Here is a 19,362-nt window from a genome sequence, read left to right as displayed (position 1 = left end):
TCTATGTGATTGCAAGCAAGGTATGTGGTAATTGATTCATAGGTTCCATTCACCCCGGAAGTCCCAAGGTTTTCTCAAAGTTTCTTTCAATTTTAATTGATTATGAACCCTAGTTTTGATGAATTGCATTGGTTTGATTTAATTCCATTTTTAGATGTTATCAATAATCATTATATGCATGTTTTCATATGGATTGCATGATTTTAATTTGAATTATGAATGCCCATGCATGAAGCTATTTCCAAGTTAATATTATGAAGTTACAGATGATTTTCATGAATAGATTATCAGTTCAATAATCTACGAGTAAAGTTTTCATGATTTAAGGTAGACATTATGATCTTAGGATGAAATTTATAATGATGATCAAAGTTAAAGATGAATTTATGAGTTAATCATGAGTTAAATGATTTATAAACATGATTTTCAAGAGTTATAACTGAGATTATGATTTTGAAGTTAAAATTGTGATACTGATTAGAGTTAAGATCATTAGATGTTTAAAGATGATGAACGGATAATTCTCACCAAAGATATGGTTTCTCATGAATCACCAAGTTAGATGATCTATTTCTAAATGTTTTAAAGATGTATTGATAGGAAATTACTACCCTTCCTTACTTTGTTATGATTATATTTTATAAATTTCTATTAAAATATTGACTAAGCACCAAGAGGACTTCTAGGTGGGGTTTGGTCAGAAAACGTAGTTGGTTATCCAAGAAAATCTTAGTAGAAACCTAAAGTCTCAAATTATGTTGCCCATATAAGATTTCCTTCAAGTCCTAGCTAGTGGATCAACATAGCCCAGTTGATTTAAGTTTAGTTGTATTTAGAGTATGCCTTGGCAAGGTAGCCTCCACTATTTCGATGTAGGAGTCATCATCCTGTCTCAATGCAGGAGTCATATCATTCCATGTAGTAGCTTGCATGATCTTATTGTCGGTTAATGGTCTTATCTCACACAAGTTGAAGTTAAGCTTTAAGATCTCAAGTTATGAGTTCATGATGAACTTTTATGATATGCATAGACCAAGAGTTTCTTATGTTTTAAAATTTCTTTAGAGCTATGCTCATGTTTTATGATGATTTGTCATGCATCTTATGGCATATTGATATGTCCTTTCACTTATTCATGCATATCTCACATACTTCATACATTCAGACGTACTAATGCATATTTTGCCTATATTATCTCATAATGTAGGGACGGACGACACTCGCTATTACCCCACTCATGGGTAGAATTTGCTTTAGAGTTCTAAGAGTTGGTGAGTCCTCATTCTACTGAGGACAAGACTTTATTTCATGTTTCTTTCACTTAGACATTTCTTCCATTGCTAGGGTGATCTAGGAGCATTTCCTAAACTCCTGTCAAATGTTAAACTAAAGGCATGTTTAGACAATATGATGGTGTAGTGCGATTTGGACGTTTATAAAGTTGATTCCACTTAGATACTTTCCCACTTAAAGATTTCTTCTGCTAATCTTTATGTTATTCTTACCTTATGTATACAATCAAGGCTAAGATGGCTTATAGTTTGTTTCCCTCGTATCCCGATTTTCATGTTATTATTAGGCCCTAGGTCGGGTCATTACAATCTGCTCGATGTCCCTCCCGAACGGAAGATTGATTTTTGTACGGACCTTCTTGTGGTACTCAACCCATTTCTATTCCTCCTTACCGAATGTTTCCAGTGGAATTAAAGGAGGTAAATGAGCAGTTTAAAGACTTTTAGACAAAGGTTTTATTAGGCCAAGTATATCCTCATGGGGTTCTCCCATTCTGTTCGTGAGACAGAAGGATAATTCACTACATATGTACATTGATTACTGACAATTGAATAAAGTAACCATTAAGAATAAATACCCAATTCCAAGGATATATAATTTATTTGACCAATTACAAGGGGCAAGTTACTTCTCTAAGATAGATATTTGTTTCAGTTATTACAAATTAAGGGTGAAGCAATGTGATATTCCCAAAATGGTATTTCACACAAGGTATGACCATTATAAGTTCCTAGTTATGTCGTTTGGTTTAACCAATGCCCCCGCGACATTCATGGACTTGATGAATCAAGTTTTCAAACAATATTTGGACATACTTGTAATTGTGTTTATCGATGATATTCTAGTTTACCCTCAGAATGGACAAACTCTAAGGGACAAACAATTATTTGCCAAGTTAGATAAGTATTTTTTTGGCTAAGAGAGGTGGATTTTCTTGGTCATGTTGTATCCGTTTAAGGGATCATTGGTGATCATAAAAAAATAAGGCGTTGAAGAATTGGCCTAGACCGTCGTCCCCTTCGGATATTAAAAGTTTCTTAGGGATATCCCGATATTATAGAAGATTTGTAGAAGGTTTTTCATCTATCTCATCACCTTTGACTAAGTTGACTCAAAATAAGGTGAAGTTTCAATGGTAGGAAGCTTGTGAAAAGAGTTTCCATGAGTTTAAAGATCATCTCACTACGACTGCTATTTTGATATTGCCGGAAGGGTTCGATGGTTTTTTTTAATATTGTTATGCTTCAAGAGTTGTCCTTGGTTGTGTTTTGATGCAACATGGTATGGTGATAGCCTTTCCTTCTAAGCATCTTAAGGTACATAAACGGAATTATCCAACTAGTGATCTTGAACTAGCGTCTATTGTGTTTGCTTTGATGATTTGGAGACAATATCTCTATGGTGTACATGTTGATGTCTTCACATACCATAAGTGTTTACAATATATATTTAAGAAAAAGAACTTGAACCTTCGGCAAAGGAGGTTGCTTGAATTACGGAAGCACTATGACATGAGTGTTTTATACCATTCGATAAAGCTAATGTGGTTATCGATGCACTAAAGTAGATTTTCCATGAGTAGTGTTGCACATGTTGAGGAAGGACAGAAGGAATTGGTTAAGGATGTTCATGTGTTGGCACATTGAGGTGTGTGTCTATTTGACTCCAATGATGGAGGTATTCTTGTTCATAATTGCTCAGAATTGTTCTTATTATAGATGTTAAGGCTAAAATAGACCATGATCCAATGTTGGTTGAGTTAAATTAGTCGGTTTCTGAAAAAGCCATTGAGGCTTTCTCCCAAAAGGGAGATGTGTACTTCATTATCAAGGTCGGTTATGTATGCCAAATCCTGATGGGTTAAGAGAGTTGATATTAAATGAGGCTCATAGTTTCCAATATTGTATTCATCCGGGTACCACCAAGATGTATCGAGATTGAGTGAAGTGTATTAGTGTAATGGCATGAAGAAGGATGCAGTGGAATTTATGGCTAAGTGTCCAAATTGCCAACAAGTTACAGTTGAGCATCAAAGACCCGGACGTCTAGCCCAAGACACTGAAATTCCTACTTTGAAGTGGGAAGATGTGAATATGGACTTTGTAATGGGTTTTCCTCGTACTAAGAAGCAAAATGACTTCATTTGGCTTGTTGTAGATTGAATGACTAAGTCAGCTGATTTTCTACTAGTTAAGACTTCTTATAGTGCCAAAGATTATGCTAAGTTGTATGTTAGTAAGTTGGTAAGACTTCATGATATTCCCTTATCCATTATATCGGATCGAGGTACTCAATTCACTTCACACTTTTGGAAGTAATTTTAAAAAGGTCTTGGTATAAAGGTTAAGTACCGCTTTCTATTCTCAAACCGATGGTCAACCTTAAAGAACAATCCAAACATTAGAGGATATCTTCAGGGTATGTGTCATTTATTTTAAAGGGAGTTAGGATGAACATTTCCCATTGAATGAGTTTTCCTACAATAGTAATTATCACTCTAGAATCCAAATGACTCCTTTTGAAGCATTGTATGGAAGAAGATGTAGGTCCCTGGTGGGTTGGTTTGAAGTAGGTGAGATGATCTTTATTGGTCCAGATTTGGTAATAGATGTTATGGAGAATGTGAGACTCATAAGGAAAAGGTTGAAGATAGCTCAAAGTCATCAAAAGTTTTATTCCGGTGTTAGGAAAAGAGACCTTGAATTTGAGATGGATGATTGGGTCTATTTGAAGGTTTCACCATGAAGGGTGTAATGCATTTTGGCAAGAAAGGGAAACTAAGTTCTAGATATGTTGGACCTTATAAGATATTAAGATGTATTGGAAAAGTGGTTTATGAGTTGGAGTTGCCATTTGAGTTAGATATGATTCACTTGGTGTTTCATGTATCTATGTTAAGAAAGTTAGTGGGTGATTCGAATTCCACTATCTCATTAGAAGATGTAAGTATTGGAGAGAATTTGTCTTAGGAGGAGGTTCTGGTGGAAATACAAGATTGGAAAGTTAAGAAGTTGAGAAACAAAGAAGTTGTGTCCATTAAAGTGTTATGGAGGAATCAACAAGTAGAAAGTGCTACTTGGGAAGCGGAGGAAGATATGATAATGTGATACCCGTACCTCTTTCTATCTACTCAAGCCTAATGTAGTAAGTTGTTCTTATTTAAGTTGATTGAATGTCATGACCCAACCCCGTAGGCCATGATGGGTGCCCGAACTGGGCACTTATGTATATCCCTGCTATTTGTAAGTAAATTTGTCCCCTGTTTAAGTTATAGCACATCAACAGACAGGATAACCTATAAGCCGGCGAGGCTTATCATAGGCACCATGATACATACATGCATATACAACCCATACACAACCCACATACATGTCCACAAACCTCTAAGAGTAAGAACGGTAACATAAGGCGGGACAGGGCCCCGCCGTCCCGTGAACAAATAAATATATACATCAAGAGTTAATACAAAAACTAGGCTCCGGCATAATGGAGCGCTTCTGCACTGCTGAGTGGAACTCCTACGCTGATGGATCCCCAAGGTGTGTATCTATACCTACGGGCATAAACACAGCCCCCCCCTCCAAGAAATGGGGGTTAGTACGACATATGTACTGAGTACGTAAAGCATAAACATCATAAGGAAATTACAATTGGCGTAGGGATACAGGGGGCAAGTATAACATTTCACCATTTACCGTACTCGCATCATATAAAAGAAAGTCATACATATTACCATCACATACTGTTCCCATCCCGTTAGGGGACTCGGTGTACGATCTACATCATTCTGTCATCATAAGTATATATATATTATTAGCGTTGTGGAATGTACAACCCAATCCATGTATAGACTAAGTACATGCCGAGGAACGTACAACCCGATCCATATATCATATAGTAATATCGAGGAACATTCGGTCCGATCAATGTATCATATAGTAATGCCGAGGAACGTTCAGACCGATCCACATATAATATAGTAATGTCGAGGAATGTTCAGTCTAATCCACATATCATATAATAATGCCGAAGAATGATCGGCAAAATTTATATACCATAGAATAATAATTATATTATAGTCGGCCTGGGACTCGGTGAAACATGTATTATAGTATACACGAATAAAGTAGTGAGTAACCATATACAATCTAAATAATTATTAGAGACTCAACAATGTAAGAAGATTAAGCTATCGTTCGAGGACCAAAATAGTAGTGTAGCCATCTCGAGTGCCTTCTAAATGCAATTGAGGCCTATATCACTTAGGACCTCGGTGACCCTAGACATGTACTAAAGTAATACTAATAGTTTATAGAATCAGGGATACCCATCGTCACATAGTCCTTAGGACTAGGAGCTTGTGCATCTAGTACTTCTCAACCTATGGAGTTCAAGACAAGTAGTTCAACTTACTGTAAGAGTTTGACATTCAAAAGTGAATAAGAGATACGGACTACATTTAGGACTTAAAAGTGGACTGACCCTAGAGCTCGTATCATAATTTACTTACAATTAGGACATGCCAAAGGAAGAGAAAGAATAAGTTTTACCTAGCCTCTACTTTTCCTCAAGGAGTCATCATTTACATATATCGTACCCGGCCCATCATGGGCTCGGTATCATAACCTCATAATGAATTACCTTACTATCTGTCATGACCCAACCCCGTGGGCCACGACTGGGGTCTGACCTGGACCCCCGTGTACCTATTTGTAGACTATAGTCAAATTGGAGTATGTATAACGTGATACTGTTCACAAAAACCTCAATAGGTTAAAACTTTTTCATGTTCATATAGCCTCCTAGATATAGGAATCAAACACATGAACCTAGTGGGTGATAAAATACTCATACACATGTAGCCTCTTTCATTTGCATCATGTCATGAAAGGGAAAGCCAGCCGACAAGGCTGCCACAACATAATAGCTTTTACAACATATCGCATAGGCATAACCAAAATAAACTCCTAAACAACCTACACACATATGTCTACAGACCTCTAAGAATAGGAATGACAACATATGGTGGGACAGGGCCCCCACCGTACCCCTGCATAAACAAATATATACATCGCAAGACCAGTACCCAAAAGCTAGCCTCCAAAATAGTGGAGCACTTCCAACATAGCTGAGTGGAAATCCTAAGCTGACAGATCTCTAAAATGAACATCTATACCTACAGGCACGAAATGCAGCCCCCCAGAGAAAAGAGGGGTCAGTACGATACATGTACTGAGTATATAAGCATACATAACTAAGATAACAACTGAAATAGGGATGCAGGAAACCAAGTATAGCATTTAATAGGGTACTGTACCTGTATCTCATAAAATAAAGTCATGTATACCCTTATCACGTACCGTATCCGGCCCACTCGGGGACTTAGTATTACAAACACATCATCTATCATAATAAGTATCTAGATATTATTAGCACTGTGGGATGTACAACCCGATTCATGCATACAACACATATATGCCGAGAAACGATGGCTCGATCCATATATCACATGATAATGCCGACGTACGATGGCCCGATCCATATATTACATAATGATGCTTAGGTATGATGGCCCGATCCGTATAATGCATACTAATGCCGAGGTATGACAGCCCAATTCGTATAATGCATAATAATGCCGAGATACGATGGCCCGATCAGTATAATGCATAATCTGTCGTGGAACATACGACCCGATCCTTATATAGCAAAATATGCCGAGGTACGTCCGGCCCGATCCATATATATCATAATGCATATACGTGCACGCAAAACTCTGTAACATATCAAACATCCCTTAGATATCATCATAAAGCATGTTCAAGAGCCCCTAGGTATAGGAGCTTACACATCCCAACACTATTCAACCTATAGGAGGCTCAAGGGTCATAGTTCAACTACTTCAAGGCCCTTATCATTCAAAAGTGGGTACAAGTCATGAGTTACATCCAGAATCTATAAATGGGTCTATATCCAAATGTATGTCCTATAGAACCTTTAGTCTAGTCTTTCTAGAAGCAGGAAAGAACAAGATTTACATGCACCACTTCCTATCACATGGAAGACTTGAAAAGTAATAACTCAACTTGTTACAGGAGTTCTAATCAGTAGGAAGTGAACAAGAGTCTTAACTCACCCTCAGAGTTTTAAGAGTGGAATAACTTCAAAATTCATATACACAATACTTACATCTAAGTCATGCCAAAAGAGAGGAAGAATAACATTACATACACTACTTCTCAGCATATAGAAGACTTGAGGAATGGAAGCTTAACTACTTTAAGAGTCTTAACATTCAACAGTGAACACGAATTATGAATCATGAATCATGTTCAGAGCTCATGAATAGAGTTACCCCAAGCTTCATACACCTATCACTTGTCACTTAGATCTAAGAAATGCCCAAAACAAAGAACAGATAGGCTTTACATACTTATACCAAAACATGCCAAAAGAAGGAATAGCTTTACATACTTATACCAAAACATGCCAAAAGAAGGAATAGCTTTACATACCTTTTACGGATTAATGTTTACCGCATTCGCCTCGTCGTCCTCTGAACCTATTTAACACGAAATCAGTATGAATGTCAACAACCCTAGAATGTTCAGCGTCTTAAGTTATACATGAGTATTCATAGAACTCCTTTCCTCTCTCGCTTCCTCGACTAGTTCCTTAGTTAGCTAGAAAGTTAATGGAAATCGGGCAGCACCTCCCCTATAACATGCCCTATCCGAATTTCCAATTACATCCCTAAGAAATACAGACAAACACAACAACAACCTGCAGCATATATACAAGAAATTCACTTCAACATTACATAATACAAACTCCAAGCGACTCGCTCAAAGCTACGATATCAAAATAGGGTTTTTAGTTTCCAGTTCGTAAAACCTTTAACTGTATGAAGTGGAGGGTTGTGTGGATTCAACCAGCAGCTTCCCCACCTATTTTAGAATACTTTTAGTCCCTGCAACACATCACCGCGCACCTACATCCACACACCACAAGCACAACATCTTGCTTCAACTACAATTTAACTATAGCAACTCCAATTTGGTTTGTTTCGAACGTCAAGAATATTTATGGAATTTACCTATTTCCATCCATTTACACAAGGTATAATACACTTCATAACAACACCATAATCTCTAAATTGAAGGGAAAACCCTTACCTTAACTTAAACTCGTCAAACTCGCCAAAATTATCAAAACGTGAATTCTGGACAGCCTACTGTCTTGTATTGTCGCTTAATTTCGAAGGGGTAATTGAGGGAACCAGGATTTGTGTCCTCAATGAAAGTTATATACCTATGTCTTACGGTCGCATATAATTTTGAATCACCCCTACAAAAATTTTGTACAAGGTGATATGCCCAAAATACCAACAACAGTCCTTGTAGAATTTCTAAACCGAAATCTGGGCAACAGCTCCCCCATGCTTCACCACCCTTTTTCGGGCAGAGAAAAGCAAAACTAGGTTTTAGAGGATAAATAAAAGTTATAGCCCTATGAAATAAATTTCCAAAATATCTTTAATAACTTGAAATGAAGCCTTACACAAGGATTTATACTCGTTCTACTAACAACAGTATTATTCAAAAACGGGTCTGTTAACAATAACAAAATCCTCCTCTTTTCCCTAACGATAATTTTTATGTTGTTAAACACCGTCATATCACCGTAGGATACCTCAAAAAATTAATTCACAAAAAGAAATAAGGAAACTTACCTTTATTTTCCTTGGTAAACCCGTAGGTCTCTCTCTTGTTCTCTCAAGTTTTTCCTACAATTTTTCAAAGTGAAAGATGCTGAAAATGTGATGAATTAGTCATCACTTGACATATATATCCCCTTTTAGAAGGTGACACTTGTCATCCTCTAAGGGTGACACGTGTCACAACCTTAGGCAGCCATGTCACCTCATGCAACTAATCACATGCTGCCACGTGGCGATGTGGGACCCATCTCAAGTAGGTGTGTCACCTACTTGGTCCAAGTATGTGCATCACCAACTTGGTCTAAGTAGGTGCATCACCTACTTGGTCCAAGTAGGTGCATCACCAACTTGGTCCAAGTAGGTGCATCACCTACTTAGTCAAACTAGGTGCATCACCTGCTTATTTCCGAGTAGGTTCTACACCTCTTTTCGCCTCTCTCGTGGGTTCATAATCTCATCTTACATTAGGAGCCTATGTAATCCTTGCTACATAAGCTCAACATGTACTCCACTGGCTTAGTTAAGTAAGTCATCCAAGTTGGTAGCTTACGTAGATAAGTCGATTCCTACGACTTGTTATTTTGGCCTCCAACTCATTTCCAATCCCTATAGACCTATTTCCAACCTTCACTCTTACGGGGCATCATGTAATCCTTTCCTTAGAGTTATTTAATCATGTTATAGATAATCTGGGTCATGGGACAACTTTCAAGAAGCTTAAGAAGACGTTCCGAAGCATAAAGGTAAGGGGTATAACACCATCATAGCACCACACTTCTGTCAAAGACATATCAAGAGGAAAGAAGGGTAGCTCTACATACTTATGCAAAAACATGCCAAGAAAAAGGAAATAACTTCTCATACTTACTACTCTCCATCATATAGAATACTTGAGAGACAATAACTCAAGTAGTATAGGAATTCTACCATCGAGAAGTGAATAAGACTTATGAGCCATACTTGGGGTTCTATGATTGGAATTGTCCCCATATTTCGTATATCAATCACTTAAGGCTAAGACATGCCAGAAGAAAAGAAGGATAGCTTCACATACTTATACCGAAGACATGACAAGAGAAAGCTTAACATATATTTTTTGGGATTAATTGAAATCTGGCTTGCCTTGATACCTTCTTAACCTATTTGATATGAAAGTAATGCTAAGATTAATAGTCTTTCACTTTCCAATATCCCACTCTACAACCAGGTACTAATAGGAATCATTTCCTTATACATTACCCTCGACTAGTTTGTTACTAGTTCCGATGCTACCGAAAATTGGGCAACATTTCCCCTATAACTTCAATATTCCCGAGATTTCAACTCATTCATAGTGTCAAAAACCATACCAACAACAACAACCATAATCACATATACAAGTAAACCACCTCAACTTTACACAATACAAGTCCAAACAACTAGCTCAAAACTACGATACAAAAATAGAGTTTTTAATCTTTATTTCATAAAATATTTAATCATACCAAATGGAGGGTCGTGTGGATGAAACAAGAAGCACCCATACCCTTTTTAAAACACTTTAATTCCCTGCAACACACAACCCAACCAGCTGCAACCGCAGCACCACAACGACAACCCACTACTCGACTTCGATTTAGCTACAACCACTTCAATTTAGTTTATTTCTAACGTCAAGCATTATTAAGCAATTTTTCCACTTCCAACATTATTTAAGACATTTAATATACCTCATAAAAACATCATAAACTCCAATTTGAAAGGAAATCCCTTACCTTGTCCGAAACTCGTCAAACTCATCGAAACTTGCCTCGAAAGTTCCTTTAGCGCGCCTAAAACTTTGTGGCTATTTTCTAACATTTTGGGCTGCTCCAAACCATAAATTTCTATTAATAACACCTTTATAACATCGTTGTATGCCAAAGATAATTAATTCAAAGAGTAAAATCGAAGAACTCACCTTTTTTTCCTTCCAAAACTATGGCTCTCTCCCTCTCTAGTTTCTTCTCTTCTCTTCTTTTTTGTTCTTGAATTTTCTAGATAAGTATGGAACTTTAATAAGTCATAAGACATATATATATATATGGGTCACCTAAGGGGGTGACACGTGTCAACCACTACGTGGTGACACATGTCAAACTTTAAATGGTGACACGTGTCAAGCCCTCATTGGGCCAACACACCCCTTTCCTCCAATCACAGGCTGCCACATGGCATATGGGGACCACCACCCTTGCTCCAGCTACTGCCATATGGTACTCTCTCATTCTGCCACATGGCAATCTCTTCTCCCCCTCGTGGGTTCATAATCTCATCTTATTTAAGGACCTATGTAATCCTTGCTACGTAAGCTTGGTATGTACTCCAGTAGCTTAAGTATGTAAGATTTCCAAGTTAGTAGCTTACGTAAATAAGTCATGTCCTATGACTCATCATTCGGTCTCCAAATTCTTCTAGATTCTTATAACTCTATTTCCAATCTTCTCTACTATAGGGTATCGCATTCTCCTTTTCTTAAAGTTGTTTGATACCGTTATAGAATCCGACTCACATGGAAACTCTTAAGAAGCTTAAGAGTTCTTAAGAAGTCTTAAGAAGCTTTTAGAAGCTATAAGAAACTTTAGGAAACCTTAAGAAACTTAAGAGGCTTACGATCCTTCCATGAAACTTAAGAACCTTTCAAGAGACTTAAGAATGCGTTCCAATATACAAAAGTACGGGGTCTAAAATCCTTCCCCCCTTTAGAACATTCATCCTCGAATGTGAACCAAAACCTTCCTCAAGATCTTATACAAACTATATGGAGAGTTTCTCTGTTCCATTGTAATAACATATACTTTCATCGAGCCATCACTATCAGAGTCCCAAATGTTGGGATTACTTGTAGCTTAAGGGGTAGGTATAGATACCTGTATTTCATTTCCTCTTCAGCTTCCCAGGTCATTTCTTTGCGATTGTGTTTTGCCATAATACCTTGATGGAAGCTACATCCTTAGTTCACAATCTCCCACTCTGCCAATCCAGGATGGCGAAAGGTTGCTTCTCGTAGGATAACTCCTCTGTGACCTGGATATCCTTTATGGGATATACTCGGGTTGAATTACCAACACACTTGCGAAGCATTGATACATGGAAGACTGGATGTACTGTTTTCAGATTCGTTGGTAAGTCTAGCTCATAGTCAACCTTGCCTATTCGGCGGAGGATCTGATATGGCAAATATATCTGGGACTAAGGTCCTCTTTCCTGCTGGATCTCATTACTTTCTATATAGGTGTTACCTTCAGATATGCCCAATCATTAACTTGAAACTCTAGAAGTCGATATCGATTACCTACGTATTACTTTTGTCGATTTTGGGCAGCTAATAACCTCTCCTGTATGAGCTTCACCTTCTATACAACTTTTTGGACCATGTCTGAGCCCATTAGTCGTGTTTTACCAATATCAACTAACCAATTGGTGACCTACACTTTCTACCCTACAAAGTCTCATACGGGGTCATCTGGATACAAGAATGACAGTTAGTATCATAAGTAATCTTGATAGATAGTAGGTAATTTTCCTAGATACCTTTGAAGTCAACCATATAGGCCCACAACATATCCTCTAGTGTTTATCTAGTAAGCATAATTTGTCCCTCGATCTGAGGGTACAATGGTGTACGAAGACCTATTTGTCTTCCCAATCTCTTCGTGGACTGATCTTTAGTAGTTAGCTGTAAATTAGGCTCCTTCATCGGAGACACCAACTATGAGAACTCCATAAGGTCTCACTACCCTCTCGACCTATAAATTCACATCATCTCGACTGAGTAGGTAGTCCTTGATTGAAGGAATACGGGTTAATATTGTTAATCTACGGATAATATTTCATATAGAATCATCTGTCCATGGAGTGCAAAGTGAGTCTTGTACCCAGGGTTGTATTGTGGAATCTTCGACCTCGTGTATTACTTCTTCCCTCCATTAGATGACATCAACTAGTACCCTTACCTTTTTGGGTTTTATTCTGCTACCAGGCGATGTCAAAGTTCCACCACACAATGACCCCCATAGTCATTTTGTATTTTGCTTGTCACTAGCTTTTATTATATTGAAGAACTATGGCACACAAGTGCGTCTTCCATTAGTACTCAGCTAATCCAGTTCGTTTTGCTCAAGCCCTTATACAACCCTTGACCCAACTTATAACACTCTAGGTACATACTCTCGTGTCATTGCTTTATCATTAATTCAAATTCTTCCATGCTACCCCTTTTGTCACCCATTATATCATGACCCAACCACATAGGCCGCGACTGGGTCCAACCTGGACCCCTCTCCCCCTCCTATATACATATTTATCAGTTATGGTCAAGTTGAATAGAAGACACATAATGTATATAAATCAAGTGTAGTCAAACCGGACTACAAACAATATGACATGTACATAAGAACCCCCGTGGGTCATAACATTTCATATATCTGTAGCCTCTTTCATTTGCCTCATAACTTGAAAGGGAATGCAAGCCGACAAGGCTGCCATAATGTAATAACATATAACATACATCATGTAGACCCAGCTGAAATAAAGTGATATACATAACCCACATATACATATCTACAGACCTCTAAAATATTACGACAACATATGGCGGGACAGGGCCCCCGCCGTACCCCTAAATAAGAAAAACAATTATATACATCAGTGGCCAATATCAAAAACTAGGCTCTGATACAACAGAGCCTCTCCAGCTGAGCTGAACGGAATCCTAAACTAATGGACTCCTAAAACCTGTATCTATACCTATGGGCATGAAATACAGCCTCCCCCCAATGAAAGAGAGTCAGTATGACATATGTACTGAGTATGTAAAATATAACATAATACAACTAGAAGCATATCTGAGATAGAGAAACAGGGATAAAATATCAAATCAGAAATCTATAACTGTACCCTGTGAATCATAAAAAGTATGGATGCTCAAATTATACCATATAACCGGCTCTATCAGGGATCCGGTGAATACATCTACAAATCCATCATAGACTCAGTGCCACCACCACCTTATTACAATACATCATCATGTATATACAGATGTACCCTAACCCTCTAGTGAGGGACTCAATGAATAAGGTAGTGAACTATGCACAAAAACATACCCTGGCCCGGGACTCAGTGATAGAAGGGTTACAATATGTACGAGTAGAGTAGTGTGTAACCATATGCAATTTAAAATATTAACAGATACTTGACCATATAAGAAGACTAAACTTTCATATGAGAACCCGAGTAGCGGTGTAATCATCTTGAGTGTCCTTTAAATACCATTATAGGCTATGTCAGTTGTAATCTCGGGGACCCTAGATATGTACCAAGGTAAGGCCAAGTCGCTTATGGAATCAGAAACACTTGTTATCATATAGTATATAAGACTTGGATCCTGTACATTAGTTACCTCTTTAACACATAGAAGTTCCTAGGAAAATAGTTCAACTACTATAAGAGTTCAATATTAAGAAGCAAATAAGAGATCCTTAAGAATGGAGATACCCCGAAGCTCATATCATATTTAACTTACAACTAAGACATGCCAGAAAAAGAAAGAGAGTAAGCTCTATATAGTCTGTACTTCCCTTTGTGTGGTCATCATGTACACATTTCGTACTCGGCCCATCCTGGGGCTCGGTGAACAACTATGGCATCATAATCTGATTTTAATACCAAATACATATCAAGAGAAAGGAGAGGTATCTTTTCACACACTACTTTTTAACACGTAGAAGCCTTAATAGGCAATACTCTATTCTTGCAGGAGTTCCAATACTAATTAGTGGACAGGGATTATGAGGCATACTTGGAGTTCTGGGAATGGAATTATCCCCTCATTTCACATATAATTTACTTACAGCTAAGACATGACAAAAGGTAAGAAAGATAGCTTTACATACTTATTCGAAAACCATGCCAAGAGAAAGCTTCACATACCTCATATGGACTTCTCTTAATCATGTCCACGTCATCGTCCTCCAAACCTATTTAACATGGAATCAATGCGAGTATCAACAACCTTAAACTTGTCATTGCCTTTGGTTGCACCTTAGTATTCATGGAACCTATGTCCTTGTTCGTCTCTTCGACTAGGTCTTTAATTAGTTAAGGCGTTAATGAAAATTGGGCAGCACCTCCCTTATAACATTCCCTATACGAATTTACAATTAGATCCCTAACCACTATAGACAACCAACAACAACAACCTGCATCTCATATAAAAATAAAGCATGGCAACATTACACAACATAAGCTCCAAACAACTAGCTGAAAATTAAGACACCAAAATAGGGTTTCTAGTCTTTATTTCGCAAAGCCTTTAATTATACAAAATGAGGGGTAGTGTGGATATAACCAGAATATCCCACACCTATTTCAAAACAATTTTAGTCCCTTTAACACACCACCACACACCTGCAGCAGCACACCACAAGCACAATACCTTGCTTCGACTACAATTTAACTATAGCGACTCCAATTTAGTTTGTTTCGATCTTCAAGCATTTCTATGAAATTTTAACATTTACATCTAACTATAGGGATTTTAAAACACTCCATAACAATACCATAAAGTCCAAACTAAAAGAAGAAATCTTACCTTACCCGAAATTGGCCAAAAGAGCCAAATTGTGACTCGGAACTTCTCCAAACGTGCTAAAATTGCGCGGACTGTTTGTATCCCTTCCTTGATTCCCCAAATTGTAATTTTATGTTATCAAAAACTATAATATAACCGTGGGATACGCCAAATAATTAATTCACGAAACAAAATCGGTCCTTACCTTTTGGTTGCTCCAAACCCGTAGCCCCTCTAGCTTGTTCTCTCAAGCTTTTCTTTCGACTTTCTTGCAAGTTTCTAAGTGTAAAGCTGAAGATATGGTTCCTTAGGCATCGTCAGATACATATATACATCTCTATGTGGTTGAGAAACACCGTAGATAATTAATTCAGGGAGAAAAATTAGAACTCACCTTGAATTCTTGGCCTTGGCCGTAGGTGCTCTCTCTTAGTCTTTAGGATCTCTTTTCCTTTTCCAAGTGTTGAAGATGAATATTTGAGGTGTAAACTGAATTTTACTCATAATTACAGAAGTGTGGGGTGTAACATCCTTCCCCCCTTTTGAACATTTGTCCTGGAATGTTAATTCGGCTTATAGGGTTTTATGAGGATTTTGGTGTTTCTGTATACTTGCCATCTCTCCATTAGTTAGGAGGTTAGATTACCTTTGTATATGGAAACCAAGTATGGATATCTTCTCTCTATCTCCCTTTTTGACTTCTCAGGTCATCCTTTTTCTTGATTTTGTTTTGCCACAATATCCCGACTGAAGTCATGTCCTAATCTATGATCTCCTAATCTGTCGATCCAGGGTGGCGATAGATTACTCTTCATTGAATAACTCTTTTATTACATTTACTTTATCAACGGAGAATATTCTTGAAAGGTTCACTTATATAGTTATGGGATATTGATGGGTGGAAGACTAGGTGTATTGTTTTTAACCCAGATAGTAGGGTCACTTCGTAGGTAACTTTGCCTATTCCATACATGGTCTGGTAAAGACCAATGTATCTCGGGCTTAAATTCTTCCTTCTTGCCGAACCTCATCACTCCTTTCATAGATGACACCTTCAAATATACTCAATCGCTCACTAAATTTTCCAAAGAGCGATGTGGATTGTCTACATATAGCTTCTGTCAACTTTGAGCAGTTAAAATTTTTCCCTGAATAGGCTTTATCTTCTATACCGTTTATCGAACCATGTCTGGGCTTATTAGTCATGTTTTACTAACACTAACCCAACTAATTGGTGACCTATATTATTTGTCCTACAAAGTCTCATATGGGGTCATTTAGATGCTAGAACGATAGTTAATATCATAAGTACTCCTGACAGGTGGAAGGTAATTTTCTGAGTTACCTTTGGGGCCAACCGCAGAGGCCCGCAACATATTGTCTACCATGTAGCTAGTAGACCTAGTCTGTCCATCAGTCTGAGGGTAAAGTAGTGTACGAGGACTTATCTGTCTTCTTAGTTTCTTTGTGGACTGACCTTCGGTAGTTACCTGTAACTTGGGCTCCTTTATCTGGGATAGTTGCTATGGGGACTTCGTAAGGTCCTACCACTCTTTTACTCTATAATTTTACACCTTCTCGGCTGAGTTAGTAGCCGTTGATTGAAGGAGTATGGGCTAATATCGTTAATCCATAGGTAACATTCCCTTCAGAGTCATTTGTCGATGGAGTAAGAAGTGAGTCTTGTAGCCCCGTTCATAATGTGGAATCTTCAACCTTGTGTATTACTTCCTGCCTTCCGTAAATGACATTAACTGGTACCATGTTGAAGAACTGTGGCATTCAAGTGCGCCATCAGTTAGTAATTAGCTAATCCTGCTTATTTTGCTTAAGTCCCTTTTTCCAATTCCCTCAACATAACTTATAGGACTTTAGCTACATAATCTCATGTCGCTTCTACACCGCTAGTTCAGATTCTTCCATCTCGCGCGATCATACCAGTACTAACGCACTAAATTTCATCAGAATTTCAAAGTTAACCGTGCTTGGGCGAGAGTAATACTAGGATGGGTGACCTTCCTGGGATGTCTTCGTGTCGCATTTCATTGTAATCCTTGCGATAATGTGCTGGGCACTCAACTTAGCCTAAGATATACCTTAGCGTCGTCTCGCTAGTCTTCATTATTTGCCTTTCCCTTTCCACTGTTATCTTACAACCGGTATAGAGGTAGATCTTTAGTTCTATTATGACCATGTCTTACTTTTCCCGTAGTACTAACTCCATCTTGATAGTTTGGCTTAACCTATCTTCACATCTCTCAGTTGAGTCCCCCAAAATATCATAACCGCATTGTCATTATTGAACTCCTATTCCTTTTACCATGTATTTACTCACTTAGCCTGATGCTTGTATATATATATCCGTAGGTTGCACAACTATTCGGATGCAACTTGTAGGAGGTAGATGTAGTCTTTCCATCTCCTAGTTGATTCTACTGTACACATCTCACTCATGTTGGAACTTTCTTGGGTCCCATCTTACTAGACTTCTTTCTCTGCCTTACTCTTCTCATCTCCTACCATAAGAGGTTTTCTATTCCCTTTCCTTGGTTATTTATCTATTGCAACATCATTTGCAACCAACTCTATAGCCAACATTTTGGCTTTTGATCTAGTATGATGTTATTATCCTTTGTAGTGTCTCTTGAATCATTTGATATCCTTTTATCGCCATACCATTTTCTTTTCATACGCATTCACCTTCTAGTATTATGTCATTCAAGGTCTTGTTAAAACTTCTTAACACTACCTTATATAACATTCTAACTTCTATCCAATTATTGATGACTTCCAGATCTTCCTAACTTGGTTCAACAAGGGATCTTATTGAAGTTTAAGCATTCATCTCAAATATGTTGCCATATCAATTGCCTCCATCTTACCCTTGCAGCTTTCTCACTTGCTTCCCCCCTTTAGAGGGTACTTATACCTTTATCCACTTATATCTTGCTCTATGTCTCTATGTGCAGTCCTAATTACGCTCAATCTCCTTCCCCAATCTACTCGGTACTGTATCATGTCCCTGTCTTTCTGCATATATCTTTTTTTTTCTTACCTAGTTATCCACGTACGGAACCTTGGCTAAATTACGAAGAGACGAGAACCTTTCCATATCTAATGTGATATCTCATCTACTAATCGATACCTGAACAATATGACCCAGGATACAACTCATCCAAGGACACCTTCTACTTATCTTTATGAAAGGTTAATACACACTTGTAGTCGTTCCAATATTTAACTAGAGAACACTTGTATTCCGATGATGATTGTCCAAGGTTCTCTTGGAGTAGTAACTTTATCCCAACATATATCCTTTGTTTCTTGGGTGAATTGAAGTTGTGTTATTTATTCCTTAAGTTTGTCATCTTTGTCTCTTAAGGGTTCTACTATTTTCAGGGCGACATTGTGTACACGTATCATTTCTTTATACCTTATGTCCCTTGCCCTTACTGTGTAACTAACATAGGTTTTTGACTTAGTCAACCCATACCAAGTGCGCCTTACTAGCAGTCTTACTTTATCCCCGTATTGTTTTACTACACCTTTAAACTCATACTTACATATCCCCTTTTAACTCATACTCCTATTCAATTCATAACATCCCTCTAGGGTGCTTCTGTTAGCATTTCTTCCTCCAGTTAGTTGGTGGAGAACTAATAAACTGTTATCATAAACTATTTTCCAACCGGCATTGGAAGATACTAGAATTTCTTAAACATCACAGGACCCATATGGTCTCCCACTAGGTTTATCCTCG

The 19,362-nt window shown here is 37.8% G+C and overlaps 1 pseudogene; it reads left to right on the top strand.

Moving 5' to 3' along the window:
- Positions 1-17,526: 17,526 nt before the first annotated feature.
- On the top strand, positions 17,527-17,646 carry LOC129883775 (5S ribosomal RNA; annotated as a pseudogene).
- The last annotated feature ends 1,716 nt before the right edge of the window (positions 17,647-19,362 follow it).

The sequence above is a fragment of the Solanum dulcamara genome, chromosome 3 (genome assembly GCF_947179165.1).
Source record: "Solanum dulcamara chromosome 3, daSolDulc1.2, whole genome shotgun sequence".
In the NCBI taxonomy this organism is placed as follows: domain Eukaryota; kingdom Viridiplantae; phylum Streptophyta; class Magnoliopsida; order Solanales; family Solanaceae; genus Solanum; species Solanum dulcamara.
This window is presented reverse-complemented; position numbering and strand designations above follow the sequence as displayed.